General features: G+C 43.3%; 1 pseudogene; it reads right to left on the bottom strand.

Moving 5' to 3' along the window:
- Positions 1–288: 288 nt before the first annotated feature.
- Positions 289–16311, bottom strand: part of LOC123989837 — a 45653-nt pseudogene continuing 29630 nt past the window's right edge.

Here is a 16311-nt window from a genome sequence, read left to right on the forward strand (position 1 = left end):
GTCTCCACTGACAGATGTACTTCCTCACACTATTAAGGGCCTCTTAGCTTTAAACGTATAAGTGGTTGATGTGATGAGGTCTCACCCAGCCCATTGCAACAAAAGCATAACTTATTAATGAAACCAGGAATAACATCCATGATGTCAAACTAAACATCATCTCAGTTCTGACCCCACTACATTTGGAAGCTAGATTCTTTCCCAACAATATGTCAAGAAGACTCTAGCCTTTGGCCTGTTACGTAATTCGTCACACATGAACATACACCACAGCACTTCTCTTACCGAATAGCCCACCCAGGAGCCAGGTTGTTGGCCGGCACATAGTCCAACTGAGGTCCCTGTCTAAACACGCTGGAGGCCTCCGACTCAGAGCCCAAACTGTTCCAGAGCACCACCAGGCCCTTTTCGCTCCGTGTTAGCCTGTAACAGCAACACAGAGAGGCATTTTTAGACATTTCAACATTCACTTTCTTCATTGGTATTAATTAGATTTTTTCTGAATAGCTACAAACACAGTACCCTTGTCAGGTTGAAAGAACAGAGAAAAAATAAATAACCCCACACTGCTCTTGCTAGTACCACTGCTCTTTATTAGGCTTTATGTACCAGCCTCAAGGCCTTCCTCAAGAGATTTTGAGGTTGAACGGACAGGAAATAAGCAATGTACAGTTTAAGCTGATATTTCATGGCAGACAGACGTGTACATCTAGGGCACCAACCACTTTATGTCAAAAGGAGACATGGGTCATTAGCTGAGTTTGAAGTTTAAAGTACTGCATTGCCAAAACCAGTGCATAAAGAACTCCACTCTAGTAATGACTTTCCCTCACTTAACCAGGAATTATTACAATAGATGACTGTAAATGCTCTGCCATCTTTGTCAATTAAATAATAATTCGAATAATGCATCTATAACGCACATTCACTTGCAGTAACGCCAATATAATACGGTTATTACAGACTTATAAATACAACGTTGTTAATTAAGGTTAATATATAAGTGATACAATCTATTAATAATTTATTTGCAATCTAGAGAGACCGTCATCAAGTTCAAATTTGGGTCTATGTACACCGAATGTGAATGATGTGATTATTCATTCACATGTGAATTTCCATGATCAGTTTCCCCCCCCAAAATGATGGAAAATGATCAAATTGATATCAAGAAAATGAATCACACATCATAGCTGTAATTTATAGAAAGGTGGAGGAAGGACAGTGCCAAAATGACACATGTCTGGACACACATGGTACTGTATGTAACAATAAAATGCATAGCATAATATCGTCAACATATTTATTATCTTTTAATAACAATATGTATGACTGTATAACAAAAGTGGGCAGCGCAGCAGCCTATGAAACGCAGCAGTTCCAATATTTGCGCAAAGCGTAACAAATTCGAATTCAATATTCAAACTTGCACAATCACACCTGTAACAACCGAAACCCGTCACTTCAACAATCCAGTATCTTCAGAATAACCCGCAGCAGCAACGATCAAAAGCACACATGCCCCACACAAATGATTTACAAATCTGGGAAACAACGCGTGCGTTAAATCCGGACAGTGACATTGGCACGATGTGTCGTCTTCAACAGATTATCTGAGTGTGGCAACACCCAGAACAAAACCCCGTCTCAGCGAATTTAGGAAAATAACCGAAGCCTCCCTTTCTTGCCCTCTTTGGCCCCCAGCTCTTCAAAATGAGAAAAAAATTAATTGCGAATCTGTTCGTCTCCAGCAGCAGCTCCGAATGAGGGCAGAGCCTGTTAAAAAAACATGCTTCTACAGGCTCAGATGTCACGGGTTTTTACTTTCACTTTCCAATCTCTCCGAAATAATGCTCTATCATCCCTGACCAGACTGCCCCCTGAAACAGTCTTTGCGTTTAATAATTGTAGGCGAGGAAAGGACTCCACGTTAGTGTCCATATAGGCTTTACAACTTTCCCATGTGCTCAAAAGTCACTGGTCCAGGCATGTATGCGATGTATTCACAATCACATCATTGCATGACATTCAGACATCACTATCTTGCATGATGCTACAAGCATGACACACTTGGATTTGGGGAGTTTCTCCCATTCTTCTCTGCAGATCCTCTCAAGCTCTGTCAGGTTGGATGGGTAGCGTCACTGCACAGCTATTTTCAGGTCTCTCCAGAGATGTTCAATTGTGTTCAAGTCCAGACTCTGGCTGGGCCACTCAAGGACATTCAGAGACTTGTCCCAAAGCTACTCCTGCATTGTCTAGGCTGTGTGCTTAGGGTCATTGTCTGTGGTCTAAGTGCTCTGGAACAGGTTTTTGTCAAGGATCTCTCTGTACTTTGCTCCGTTCATCTTTCTCTCGATCCTGAATAGTCTCCCAGGCCCTGTCATTAAAAAACATGCCCAAAGCATGATGCTGCCACCACCATGCTTCACTGTAGGGATGGTGCCAGGTTTCCTCCAGAAAATAACTCTTGGTATTCAGGCCAAAGAGTTCAATTTTGGTTTCATCATACCAGATAATCTTGTTTCTCATGGTCAGAGTCCTTTAGGTGCCTTTTGTCAAACTTTAAGCGGTCTGTCATGTGCCTTTTACTGAGGAATGGCTTCCATCTAGCCATACCATAAAGGCCAGATTGGTGGAGTGCTGCAGAGATGGTTGTCCTTCTAGAAGGTTCTCCCATCTCCACAGAGGAACTCTGGAGTTCTATCAGAGTGACCATTGGGTTCTTGGTCACCTCCTTGACAAAGGCCCTTCTCCCCCGATTGCTCAGTTTGGCCAGGCAACCAGCTCTAGGAAGATTATTGGTTGTTCCAAACTTATTCAATTTAAGAATGATGGAGGCCACTGTGTTCTTCGAGACCTTCAATGCTGCAAAAAATGTTTTGGTACCTTTCCCCAGATCTGTGCCTCGATACAATCTGTCTCGGAGCTCTACGGATAATTCCTTCGACCTCATGCCTTAGTTTATGCTCCGACATGCACTGTTAACTGTGGGACCTTATAAAGACAGGTGTGTTCCTTTTCTAATAATTTCCAATTAATTTACTTTACCACAGGTGGACTCCAATCAAGTTGTAGAAACATCAAGGATGATCAATGGAAACAGGATGCACCCGAGCTCAATTTCGAGTCTCATAGCAAAGGGTCTGAATACTTATATAAATAAGGTATCTGTTGTTTTTTTAAATACATTTGCAAAAAAATGTAAAAACCTGTTTTTGCTTTGCCATTATGGGGTATTGTGTGTAGATTGATGATTAAAAAAAAATATTTGAGCAATTTTAGAATAAGGCTGTAACATAACAGAATGTGGAAAAAGTCTTTATACTTTCTGAATGCACTGTACAGTCGTGGCCAAAAAAAACAAATATATACACTGCTCAAAAGAACAAAGGGAACACTTAAACAACACAATGTAACTCCAAGTCAATCACACTTCTGTGAAATCAAACTGTCCACTTAGGAAGCAACACTGATTGACAATACATTTCACATGCTGTTGTGCAAATGGGATAGACAACAGGTGGAAATTATAGACAATTAGCAAGACACCAACAATAAAGGAGTGGTTCTGCAGGTGGTGACCACAGACCACTTCTCAGTTCCAATGCTTCCTGGCTGATCTTTTGGTCCCTTTTGAATGCTGGCGGTGCTTTCACTCTAGTGGTAGCATGAGACGGAGTCTACAACCCACACAAGTGGCTCAGGTAGTGCAGCTCATCCAGGATGGAACATCAATGCGGGATGTGGCAAGAAGGTTTGCTGTGTCTGTCAGCGTAGTATCCAGAGCATGGAGGCGCTACCAGGAGACAGGCCAGTACATCAGGAGATGTGGAGGAGGCCGTAGGAGGGCAACAACCCAGCAGCAGGACCGCTACCTCCGCCTTTGTGCAAGGAGAGGCAGGAGGAGCACTGCCAGAGCCCTGCAAAATGACCTCCTTCTGTAGCTCAGTTGGTAGAGCATGGCGCTTGTAACGCCAGGGTAGTGGGTTCGATCCCCGGGACCACCCATACGTAGAATGTATGCACACATGACTGTAAGTCGCTTTGGATAAAAGCGTCTGCTAAATGGCATATATTATTATTATTATTATTACCTCCAGCAGGCCACAAATGTGCTTGTGTCTGCTCAAATGGTCAGAAACAGACTTCATAAGTGTCAAAGGCTTTTATTGACAATTACATGAAGTTGATGCAAAGAGTCAATATTTGCAGTGTTGACCCTTCTTTTTCAAGACCTCTGCAATCTGCCCTGGCATGCTGTCAATTAACTCCTGGGCCACATCCTGACTTATGGCAGCCCATTCTTGCATAATCAATGCTTGGAGTTTGTCAGAATTGTGTTTTTTTTTGTCCACCCGCCTCTTGAGGATTGACCACAAATTCTCAATGGGATTAAGGTCTGGGGAGTTTCCTGGCCATGGACCCAAAATATCGATGTTTTGTTCCCCGAGCCACTTAGCTATCACTTTTGCCTTATGGCAAGATGCTCTATCATGCTGGAAAAGGAATTGTTTGTCATCAAACTGTTCCTGGATGGTTGGGAGAAGTTGCTCTCGGAGGATGTGTTGGTACCATTCTTTATTCATGGCTGTGTTCTTAGGCAAAATTGTGAGTGAGCCCACTCCCTTGGCTGAGAAGCAACCCCACACATGAATGGTCTCAGGATGCTTTACTGTTGGCATGACACAGGACTGATGGTAACACTCACCTTTCTTCTCCGGACAAGTTTTTTTCCGAATGCCCCAATCAGAAAGGGGATTCATCAGAGAAAATGACTTTACCCCAGTCCTCAGCAGTCCAATCCCTGTACCTTTTGCAGAATATCAGTCTGTCCCTGATGTTTTTCCTGGAGAGAAGTGGCTTCTTTGCTGCCCTTCTTGACACCAGGCCATCCTCCAAAAGTCTTCGCCTCACCTGCCTGCTGCCATTCCTGAGCAAGCTCTGTGCTGGTGGTGCCCTGATCCCGCAGCTGAATCAACTTTAGGAGACGGTCTCCTTTAGGACTTTATTGGGCACCCTGAAGCCTTCAGAACAATTTAACCACTCTCCTTGAAGTTCTTGATTATCCGATAAATGGTTGATTTAGGTGCAATCTTACTGGCAGCAATATCCTTGCCTGTGAAGCCCTTTTTTGTGCAAAGCAATGATGAACAGCACGTGTTTCCTTGCAGGTAACCATGGTTGACAGAGGAAGAACAATGATTCCAAGCACCACCCTCCTTTTAATGCTTCCAATCTGTTATTCAAACTCAATCAGCATGACAGAGTGATCTCCAGCCTTGTCCTCGTCAACACTCACACCTATGTTAACGAGATAATCACTGACAGGATGTCAGCTGGTCCTTTTGTGTCAGGGCTGAAATGCAGTGGAAATGTTTTTGGGGATTCAGTTAATTTGCATGGCAAAGAGGGACTTTGCAATTAATTGCAATTCATCTGATCACTCTTCATAACATTCTGGAGTATATGCATATTGCCATCATACAAACTGAGGCAGCAGACTTTGAAAATGTATATTTGTTTCATTTTGAAAACTTTTGGCCACGACTGTACATGCATGATTATTTATACAATCATTTGTATTCAACATGTCTTCAATTGGGATTCGATCTCACTACCTCTTGGTTCACAGCATTCCAATCTTCCTGCTATGCCACCATGTCTGTATCAATAACTGATGTTATCTGTGTTGCTACACTTTGCACTTCGAAGTAAATCTCAGCTCTGTCAAAAGTACACTAAAAACAATTTTACCAGAGTGATTCAGGAGTAACATTAAAAACAATGTAATTTGCCCCACTAACAGACGACTATACAGAAATAAATGGTACAGTTAGGGTACCAAATTATCCCACCTCAAACGCACATGTGGATCATTATGGATTCTTTGGCCTTTATCCCACGGTAGTGAGGTGGGCAGGAATGACAAGATCTGGCAAATAATACAGTACCTCAATGGCTTCAGGAGTGGTTAGTTGGTTTTTAGTAACATTTCTACAGCTGAATGTTCCAGTTTAAGGAACACTCAGGTATTGGCTGAAATTAATTTGCCCTCTGACCCAAGTCCATTCATTATTATAATCCGTTAGTTAGTTGTAAGTTCAAAGTCTAGGCATAATAAGAATTTAATAAATGTCATCACACTAGTAGGAGTGGGTAGCATCATCACCCCCTTGTTTCCTTCCCATCATTTGCTCTGTGTGAAAACATGCTGGTGAAAGCAAACACCTCTGATACATAATATTGTTTTATTTTATGTTTTCACATCACGATCAATGAAGATCAAGGAGAGGAAGCCTCTTTAGACAATTGAGATGCACCCTCATTTGAGATTTCAGGCAGCGGGCCAAGAGACATTCTCTTTACATCATCTGCTAGTCCAGACAAACTGACATCAGGGGGGAAGTCCCAGAAGATGGAGACCAATGACTCTCCAGTGATGGACATTTCCATCTTCAGCATCCTTACACCCTCAAAATAGGGACAGGGTCTAAGTGGAACGACCCTGGTGCTCAGTAGTTAGTCTTCTAATGTTTGAATTATTGCTTGCAGTTACATCAGGATGATTGAATTTACTTTAGAACACATTGAAGTAAATAAGAAGACACAACCTATTGAACTGAAGAAATGTCTGAGCAGCTTACCTAGTACAACTTTTTATGCAAAAAATGCATGCATTTGTGAAGACTTTCCCTGGCCAGCAGAAATTATGTTTAACCTAATCTTGAGAGTACACATTGACATGGCACAGATCTGGGGAAGGGTACAAAAACATTTCTGCAGCATTGAAGGTCCCCAAGAAGACAGTGGGCTCCATCATTCTTATGTGGAAGAAGTTTGGAACAACTAAGACTCTTCCTAGAGGTGGCCGCCCAGCCAAACTGAGCAATCGGGGGAGAAGGGCCTTGGTCACGGAGGTGACCAAGAACCCGATGGTCACTCTGACAGAGCTCCAGAGTTCCTCTGTGGAGTTGGGAGAACCTTCCAGAAGGACAACCATCTCTGCAGCACTCCACCAATCTGACCGTTATGATAGAGTGGCCAGACTGAAGCCACTCCTCAGTAAAAGGCACAAAGACAGCCCGCTTGGAGTTTGCCAAAAGGCACCTAAAGGACTTTCAGAACATCAGAAATAAGATTTGTCTGATTAAACTAAGATTCAACTCTTTGGCCTGAATGCCAAGTGTCACATCTGGAGGAAACCTGGCACTATCCCTACGGTGAAGCATGGTGGTGGCAGTCTCATACTGTGGGGATGTTTTTTAGCGGCAGGGAGACTAGTCAGAGGAAAAGACGAACGGAGCAAAATACAGAGATCCTTCATGAAAACCTGCTGCGGAGCGCTCAGGACCTCAGACTGGGGCGAAGGTTCATCTTCCAACAGGACAACAACCATAAGCACACAGCCAGGACAACTCAGGAGTGGCTTTGGGACAAGTCTCTGAATGTCCGTGAATGGCCCAGCCAGAGTCCGGACTTGAACATCTCTGGAGAGACCAGAAAACAGCTGTACAGTTACGCTCCCCATCCAACCTGACAGAGCTTGAGAGGATCAGCAGAGAAGAATGGGAGAAACTTCCCAAATACAAAAGTGTGTCAATCTTGTAACGTCATACCCAAGAATCAAGGCTGTAATCGCTGCCTAAGGGGCCGCAACAAAGTACTCAGTGAAGGTTCTGAATACTTGAAATATGTAATTATGATTTTTTAATACTTTTGCAAAAATGTTGAAAACCCTGTTTTTGCTTTGTCACTATGGGATATTGTGTGTAGATTGTTAAGGAATTTTTAAAAAACAGTTTTTTAAAGGGTAGCCTAGTGGTTAAAGCGTTGGACTAGTACATTTACATTTACATTTAAGTCATTTAGCAGACGCTCTTATCCAGAGCGACTTACAGTAACCGGAAGGTTGCAAGTTCAAACCCCCAAGCTGACAAGGTACAAACCTGTCGTTCTGCCCCTGAACAGGTAGTTAACCCACTGTTCCTAGGCCGTCATTGAAAATAAGAATTTGTTCTTAACTGACTTGCCTAGTTAAATGAAAGGTAAAATAAAAAATAACAAAAATGTGGAAAAAGTAATGGGGTCTAAATACTTTCCTAATGCACTGTATGTTCCTGGCAATCTCACCAACCTCAAGAATGGCACAACACAAACCTCAACAATGGTATGATAGTATAATGTTCTGCTGTTGAATGACACAGTGAAATGAAAAGGAGAAGTGACTCAGCATAACCCACTGCTAAATCGATGTCAGTATAGTTGTTGGGCATCAGTGCCTTATCTGGAAATATAAAAGAAGATTTTTAATTGTCCTAATAATACACGTCACAACATTGACGAATTGCCTTAGTAACACCCACATTGATAATCAAGTAAAAAAATACAAAATTGAAGTCACATGCTCTCACATTTGCATTTTATCTGACCTCATGACAATGCCAATAGGTCTGTGTTGGTAAAATTAATTCTGCTAGAAATGTCGGTTGAGACGCTTTTATGCGCAAATATTTATATAACAACCATCATATTGAAGTAAACTTGTAGTCGAGGTGACATGTAGTCCTCCCACTATAGCCGTATTTGGACGGGATTACTTTTACTGGGGGGAGGTCAGGTTATGTAATTATGTGCACAAGCACAAAAAACATCTGTAATCTGCCATGTCACTCATTTTTACTTGGCAGGAGACTGGAGTTTGCCAAAAAACTGGTTATTCTGTCTGGAATTGTAAAAGTCCTCTGATAATACTAGTCCAGTGAAATATACATCCCAAGGCTTTGAGAGAAATGTCTGAGTTTGACAGGTGTTGCTCGCGGTTTGAACAAGAAAACAATAACTGAATCAATAAATTGATGCAAAGTGCTGCACATATCCTATTATTTGAATAGTCTACATGTATCAACTTTCAGTGAAAGTTCATATCACCCTAGACCCACTTCAACTTGCTTATGATGCCATCAATTTGCTTACAATCCAGACAATTGTCATGTTTGTCATTTATTATCATGTCTTGTCCCTGTGCTCCCCATTCTGTTCGTTTCCCTCTGCTGGTCTTATTGGGTTCTTTCCCTCTTTCTATCCCTCTCTCTCCCCCCTCCCCCTCTCACTCTCTCGCTCTCTCTTCTCTCTATCGTTCCGTTCCTGCTCCCAGCTGTTCCTATTCCCCTAATCATCATTTAGTCTTCCCACACCTGTTCCCGATCCTTTCCCCTGATTAGAGTCCCTATTTATTCCTTTGTGTTCCGTTCCTGTCCCGTCGGTTCCTTGTTTAGTATTCACCATGCTGTGATTGCGTTTCGCCCTGTCCTGTCGTGTTTTTGCTGTGATTGTGTATCGCCCTGTCCTGTCGTGTTTTTTGCCTTCATCAGATGCTGCGTGTGAGCAGGTGTCTCTGTCTACTACGGCCTGCGCCTACCCGAAGCGACCTGCAGTCTGTGGCCGCTTCTCCAGTTATTCCCCTCTACAGACTAGAGGATTTCTGTTATTCCCTGTTTGGACTTAAATAAACTCTGTTTCTGTTAAGTCGCTTTTGGGTCCTCTTTCACCTGCATGACAACAATGCCATCGCACTTCACACTGCCATGTTTCATCTGGAAGAGAGGAATGACTATGTTAGAATGCTGCTCATTGACTATAGCTCAGCATTCAACACCAAAGTACCATCCATGCTCATCATTAAGCTTGAAGCTTGAGCACTGGGTCCTGGACTTCCTGATGGGCCGCCCCTAGGTGGCAAAGGTAGAAAACAACATCTCCACTTCGCCAATCCTCAATACTGGGGCTCGTGCTCAGCCCCCTTCTGTACTACCTCTTCACCAATGAATCAATCATCGAGTTTGCAGACAGTAGTAGGCTTGACTACCAACAATGACCAGACAGCCTACAGGGACGAGGTGAGGGCTCGGAGTGTGGTGCCAAGAATAACCAAGAATAACCTCACTCAACGTCAACAAAAAGAGATGATCGTGGACTTTAGGAAACATCAAAGGGAGCACCCCCTATCCACATTGACGGGACTGCAGTGGAGGTGGAAAGCTTCAAGTTCCTCGGCGTACACATCCCTGACAAACTGAAATGGTTCACCCACACAGACAGTGTGGTGAAGACAGCGCCTCTTCAACCTCAGGAGGCTGAAGAACATTTTGCACCTAAAACCCTCAAAGTGCACAAATGAGAGCATCCTGTCGGGCTGTATCACCGCCTGGTATGGCAACTGAACCGCCCTCAACCACAAGACTCTCCAGAGGGTGGTGCGGTCTGCAAGACGCACAAACGACCAGCCCTCCAGGACATCTACAGCATCCAATGTCACAGGAAGGGCAAAAAGATCAAGGGCAACAACCACCTGAGCCACTGCCTGTTCATCCACAATGCCAGGTCAGTACATGTGCATCAAAGCTGGTACTGAGAGACTGAAAAACAGCTTCTATATCAAGGCCATCAGACTGTCAAATAGCCATCACTAGCACAATAGAGCAAGGGGGGCAAAGTACAGCCATATCCAGCCCACCAAGCACTTCAATCCAGCCCGCGAGACATTTTTTTAAAGTTAGTCTTGTCCCATCGCTGCAACTCCCGTACGGACTCGGCAGAGGTGACACTCGAGAGCCGTGTGTCCTCCGAAACACGGAGCTGTATTACTTGCTATTGTACACAATCCTGTAATATTGTACAATAGATGTGGACAATTTGTCCAGCAAGGAACATACCCTTTAAGCCCATAAAAAAGAGCTGTTTGAGAATCCAAAATCTTTTTAGGATTAAACTGACATCAAAAAGAAAGTCCTTTTCATTTGTGGCACTCAATTACAGCAAAGACTCAAAATGTATTGTTTCAACAAACACACAATGCAAAAACATTTGACCTAATTATATCAAAGTGTTTACTAGGCCATGCGTCACACGTATTAAAACCCCCAAAATGCTCCTGTATGCATGTATATGTCTATAGCACTGATGATATACACATGATAAATTCAAAAGAATCCAGCTAGGTTTAAATGGCATCCTATGAGTGAAAACCACAGGGTAAATATTCACCATAGAATATTATTATTATAGTATTTATAGGCCTAACAATCAAATCAGGGCCTAGAGGACAAATCAAATCACCTACAGATGAAGACTTCGAAAAATGTGTTCAGCTCCCACCTCTTCATGTTAACACAGTGGAACAGGTGTCAGTCTCAACATGTCAGTTGTTGTAAATTACAGTTTGTATGTGTGAGTGTATTTGTGCATGTACAGAACACGAGGGTTCTAGAAGGCATAACGTGTGCGGATGTTCTCCAGTTTCTTAGAGACCTCAGGGGGAGTACGGTCCAGCTCTTCAGCAACTCTTCTGCTTGTGGGGGTCCATGGAGTTGAACGGCTCACACAGATCTCCGTCTATCACATTCTGCAGACACAGATAGACAGGACAGAGGAAGAAGATCAGATACAGTAGGTAGACTGTCTGGATGTCCAACGAACAAGGCTTCTGATTTATTTCTGCTATCATGTTCAACAGACTTCATTCACAGCATGTCTAATGATCTTGCCAAATGTACTGGACATGGAAAGAGCACCCCCCCCACACACACACACAACAGTTGGTTCTTGGCATAACATTTCACCCAGTGGATTTGGTACAAGACACCATCTGTAAACATAGTGGTGTCCTCTGTACACATTCCATTTACATGCTGAGGAATTCGTAGCAGGGAGTATAATGTGTGGCTTTCTTTGTCCCATCATCCTATGGAAATAGTAAGCCATCTTAAATAAGTTAGCAGTTAGAAGTCATGGTCCTGAGGACAGATAAGAGGCACACCATAGATTATTAAGTGCCATCAAAATATTCACATACATTATATTAAGTCAAATGGTTCAGGAAGGAATGAGAAAAAGATGAGGGATGATCTGTGTATATGCTGAGATCAGAGATGTTTACTCTCTCTTCATTGGTTTGTCAGAAAAGAGACATGACATCACTTCAACAACATAGCCTATTAAATTACTAGAGGGGCGATTGTCAACCTTTAAAGTTCCAGAATGGGAAGAAAATGGCAGCCATATTGGTCAGGGACAAATCCATACCACTCTAATAGGAATTAATGGCAGTAGAGACATAAAACCTGATTTTACTTAAAAGGAAAATAAAATGCATGTGATAACATAAATTGTGTAATAGAATTGTCAACCCAAAATATTGTCATAATTATAAATATGGTTTATAAAGGTTTTATACAAATGTATACAAATAGCCTCTAAAATATATGTAAACAAACTACAAATGTCAAAAGTGTTGTTTTCTTGGAAAGCTGTGGGTACCATTATATGGTACAATATCAGTACTTGTTGCATTACAACTTGTCGAAGTCTTATCATCAACTGATTTCAGCCAGTGTACGGCTGTGGATTAAATGTATTGTTTGAATGGAATGTGTTGGCAGTTAATTAGAAAAATGTATGGAAACATTCCTCAAACTGTCTGGCTAGAGAGATAAATTCAACAAATTAATTATTTTAGACAATATCTTATCACAACACTCACAAACCATGGTTGACCAACTCCCTGACCTAGATCCCATCATAAGAAGGTTCATGTACATTCTAGTATTCCAATTCCTTATTCTATGAACACAACTCCCCTGTTTTCAAGTCCTGCCAATGAAGACAGTTCTCAATACAGATGGTGTACTCTAGGTCTTTAATGAATGTGTGTGTGTGTGTGAGGTACCTCGTGGGAAGTGAAGGGCACCAGGACGCCGACAGACTGTTGTGTAGACCAGACTCTAAGCTGCCGGGTATCTGTGTGGTCTTCTGCAGTGACAGCACAGTCTCCCCGATGTGGTAGTTCATGATCACTTCAGCCTGACACAGAACAAGAGACATGGTACAGGGTCAGACAGACATGGCCATTACATAAACATTCTAACTCACTTCACACTCCCCACCCAGAAAACACCGCTTACATGCACCCTTTTTACCACTTGCCCACAATAAGTCAAAGTGGAGGGAATTTCCCACTGACTACCTAAAGAAAAAGTTGCTCCTAAAAACAGTTGCTTCCAATAAACAGCCAAATGGAAAACAGCATGTTAAACAGCGATTTGGCCTGGACAGCAGGTCTGTTATAGGCCGGGTCTGGGATGAGGCAAACCCAACACCACCAAGACAAACTCCCATCCAGAGAGAACAACAGACAGAGTCCTTAGACAGAAGCAGAGTTCCCCTGAGCTCCTGTCTTTACAGAGCTGATTCTGTGACAGGGGAGCAGAAAGACTACACCTTCTGAGAGGCTCCGTTCAGCAGACCCCTATCCCACAACACCTTGTTCCCAGTTGGGTCCTCATCACTGGAGTTGGGGGGCAAACACACCTAAGAAGGTACAAAGTGTAAGTACTAACATCTCCAGCAATAAAAGCCTTCAATATGTTTGAATCAAACTGTTAATGTGATGCGTCTACAGAAAAGTTAGACAACAGTATAACACCCAACATCATTGTCAGAAAATAACAATAAAGAGCAACCACATACAATCTTCCAAATCAGCTAATAGTTCAGGCAGGCGGTGGTGACCTTGATTACGTCAGTCACTATGACCCGCTGACAGATGGTGTGGATATGGGGACAGACCTTAACCTGAACTACTGCCATATGGATTTTATTTGAAAGGTGTTAGTATTTGAGCCTTTTATCCTTGCTTTTGACAGAAGTTAGTCTTGAGACCTTAACCTAAAGTTAGTATTTAGGTTAGTCTTCCAGCAGACACTTCCTCTGTGTCAACATTGTAACATGTAAGAATAGCAAACTTCAGGATCTACTGGTAAATGAGTGAGAAACCAAAAACATATCAGGGATAAAATCAAAACAGTAGAGTCCCTCTCTCCCTCCCCCTATATATACACACACCCTTTTTTTGCATCTAACTTTTAACTAGGCCAACACTGGAGGTGAAGAACTCAGGACTGAGGGGTGTGTGTGTGTGTGTGTGTGTGTGTGTGTGTGTGTGTGTGTGTGTGTGTGTGTGTGTGTGTGTGTGTGTGTGTGTGTGTGTGTGTGTGTGTGTGTGTGTGTGTGTGTGTGTGTGTGTGTGTGTGTGTGTGTGTGTGTGTGTGTGTGTGTGTGTGTGTGTGTGTGTGTGTGTGTGTGTGAGAAAAAGAGACATCAGTCTCCCCGTCTCACCTTGTTCTCACACTTGTGCAGCAGCTTCTTCTTGCCCAGGTCGTAGATGAGCAGCAGTTTGCCAACGCCCACCAGCACACGGCCCTGGAACGGAGCAATGGCCAGAGAAACGTCCTCACCTGGAGTCTGACAATCAAAACAGCATTCATTTACAGGGATGTAACAACCCACCAATAGTTATCAGTCCCTGTTATAAATGTTCAAGATCCACTACATAGCCAAAAGGATATGGACACCTGCTTTTCGAACATCTCATTCCAAAATCATGGGCATTAATATGGTGTTGGTCCCCCTTTGCTGCTATAACAGCCTCCACTCATCTGGGAAGGCTTTCCACTAGATGTTGGAACATTGCTACGCGGATTTGCTTCCAATCAGCCACAGGGGCATTAGTAAGGTCAGGCCTTCCAAACTGTTGCCACAAAGTTGGAAGCACAGGATCGTATAGAATGTCATTGTATGCTGTAGCGTAAAGATTTCCCTTCACTGGAAGGGGCCTAGCCCGAACCATGAAAAAACAGCTCCAGACCATTATTCCTCCTCCACCAAACTTTACAGTTGGCCCTATGCATTCGGGCAGGTAGCATTCTCCGGGCATCCACCAAACCCAGATTCGTCCATCGGACTCCCAAATGTTGAAGCGTGATTCATCACTCCAGAGAATGCATTTCCACTGAGTCCAATGGTGGCGAGCTATATACCACTCTAGCCAACGCTTGTCATTGTGCATGGTGATCTTAGGTTTGTGTGCGGCTGCTTGGCCATGGAAACACATTTCATTAAGCTCCAGAAGAACAGTCCTTGTGTTGATATTTCTTCCAGAGGCAGTTTGGAACTCAGTATTGAGTGTTGTAACCGAGGATAGAACTTTTACGCACTACAGCACTCTGCGTTCCCATTCTATTAACTTGAATGGATTACCACTTCGCGGCACAGCCATTGTTGCTCCTAGACGGTTCTTCGTCACAAGAACAGCACCTAAAATTGATCAGGGCAGAAACTTGACAAACTGACTTGTTGGAAAGGTGGCATTCTACTACCAGTGTTTGTCTATGGAGATTACATGGCTGGGTGCTTGACTTTATACACCAGTCAGCAACAGGTGTGACTGAAATAGCTGAATCAACTAATTGTAAGGGGTGTCCACATACAGACCCCAAACTGATCCAAACATAGCATGCGTCGGTCAGAAAATGTATTCAAACGTTACGACTTGCCGGTTCACAAGTTAGTTTTTGCTCATATTACAATCTTTGTAACCTCCTGAAAATACCTAATTTTGTTATTGATCTACAAGTAATTTTGCTTGCCAAACAACCTCAGGCAATATCATTAGCCTAATCCAACTTAGCCCCGCAGCCAGCCCAGCCCCGCGGCCAGCCCAGTGGCCGGCCCACTAACCAACGCAAGGTAGGCGATCTGTTCCTGATCTGCAACATCTGCACGGCGCCTTCTGAATTCAAATGAAAAAGTAAGCTACCAGAGACAACTCACTTCTTGCTATACCTGCTGAATGGGGCTTAATATACACTGCTCAAAAATAATAAAGGGAACACTAAAATAACACATCCTAGATCTTTACATAGTTGAATGTGCTGACAACAAAAATCACAAAAATGTGGAAATCAAATGTATCAACCCATGGAGGTCTGGATTTGGAGTGACAAAATTAAAGTGGAAAACCACACTACAGGCTGATCCAACTTTGATGTAATGTCCTTAAAACAATTCAAAATGAGGCTCAGTAGTGTATGTGGCCTCCACGTGCCTGTATGACCTCCCTACAACACCTGGGCATGCTCCTGATGAGGTGGTGGATGGTCTCCTGAGGGATCTCCTCCCAGACCTGGACTAAAACATCCGCCAACTCCTGAACATTGTGTGGTGCAATGTGGCGTTGGTGGATAGAGCGAGACATGATGTCCCAGATGTGCTCAATTGGATTCAGGTCTGGGGAACGGGCGGGCCAGTCCATAGCATCAATACCTTCCTCTTGCAGGAACTGCTGACACACTCCAGCCACATGAGGTCTAGCATTGTTTTGCATTAGGAGGAACCCAGGGCCAACCGCACCAGCATATGGTCTCACAAGGGGTCTGAGGATCTCATCTCGGTACCTAATGGCAGTCAGGCTAC

Source organism: Oncorhynchus gorbuscha, linkage group LG02 (genome assembly GCF_021184085.1).
Source record: "Oncorhynchus gorbuscha isolate QuinsamMale2020 ecotype Even-year linkage group LG02, OgorEven_v1.0, whole genome shotgun sequence".
NCBI lineage: Eukaryota > Metazoa > Chordata > Actinopteri > Salmoniformes > Salmonidae > Oncorhynchus > Oncorhynchus gorbuscha.